Here is a 1,443-nt window from a genome sequence, read left to right on the forward strand (position 1 = left end):
AAAAATAAGACAGTTTTATAAGTAAAAAGGTGATCTGATTTTATCTTAGAAACTTAACATTTCATATATTAGTATTACTGCAATAAATTTTCAAATATTTATAAACTCACAAATAACCCATTTTTCTACAACTTTCATGGTTTTTGAAATTTAAATAATTTTCAAAAATAAATATTTTAATAGATTAGTGAACCAAGTAATCTTTTATTCTCTTGAAAATTTAAAAATGAAAAAGCATTGCAAACAAATGAACTCCCTTTTGTATTACAGATTAGGTGAATTTACTTCTAGGCAAGACAGGTTCTTATCCTTGAGTTCAGATTTAATAAGCACCGATATAGACATCTGGTTCTTAAAGAGTCTGACATTTCTACTACTAGAGACACATTGGTTTAGATTCCTTAATGGAAAGACATTTCTTTTTTTAATGTTTTTTTAATTGATTTCAGAGAAAGGAAGGAAGAGGGAGAGAAGAATAGAAACATCAATGATAGAGAATCATGGATCAGCTGCCTCCTGCAAGCCCCTTACTGGGATCAAGCACAGGACTAGCAACTTGGACATGTGCCTTGACCAGGAATTGAACAGTGATCTCCTAGTTCAGTGGTCCTCAACCTTCTGGCCCTTGAAATACAGTTCCTCATGTTGTGACCCAACCATAAAATGATTTTCACTGCTACTTCATAACTGTTATGTTGATACTGTTATGAATCGTAACGTAAATATCTGATATGCAGGATGGTCTTAGGGGACCTCTGTGAAAGGGTCGTTCGACCGCCAAAGGGGTCGAGACCCACAGGTTGAGAACTGCTGTCCTAGTTCATAGGGTGACCCTCAACCACTGAGCCACACTGGCCAGACAAGACGTTCATTTTAATATGCAAATGCTTCTGGGAACAAAGGATAAAAGGAAGGATTTGATAAATGCAGAATAAATTGTTAATGATTTATTAGATTAGCATTCTTTTGAAGATGAAAGACTAGAGCATTGTTAGCACACAAAAGGTAAAATAGTGATACCACATTAAAATTAATCAAACTGAGAGAAAAGAGAACTTTCCTACTTGAAATTTTATGTCAATCCATCTTTCTCACATTCCATTTCTAATTTATAGGCCATTCAAGACAAAATGCATTATCATATACCATTTTTTAACCCAGCCCCAAATACACACTAGAAATGGAAATTCAATTTTGATGTAGTCCCATTTGTTTATTTTCTCTTTAGTTTCCATTGCCCTAGGAGCTGTATTGGTGAAGATATTGCTTCGGCATATGTCTGAGATTTTGCTGCCTGTGGATTCCTCTAATATTTTTATGGTTTCCCATCTTATGTTCATATCCTTTATCCATTTTGAGTTTATTTTTGTGTATGGTGTAAGTTGGTGGTCTAGTTTCTTTTTTTTTTTTTTTTTGCATGTATCTGTCCAATTTTCCCAACAC

This window comes from Myotis brandtii, unplaced genomic scaffold (genome assembly GCF_000412655.1).
Source record: "Myotis brandtii unplaced genomic scaffold, ASM41265v1 scaffold401, whole genome shotgun sequence".
Lineage (NCBI taxonomy): Eukaryota > Metazoa > Chordata > Mammalia > Chiroptera > Vespertilionidae > Myotis > Myotis brandtii.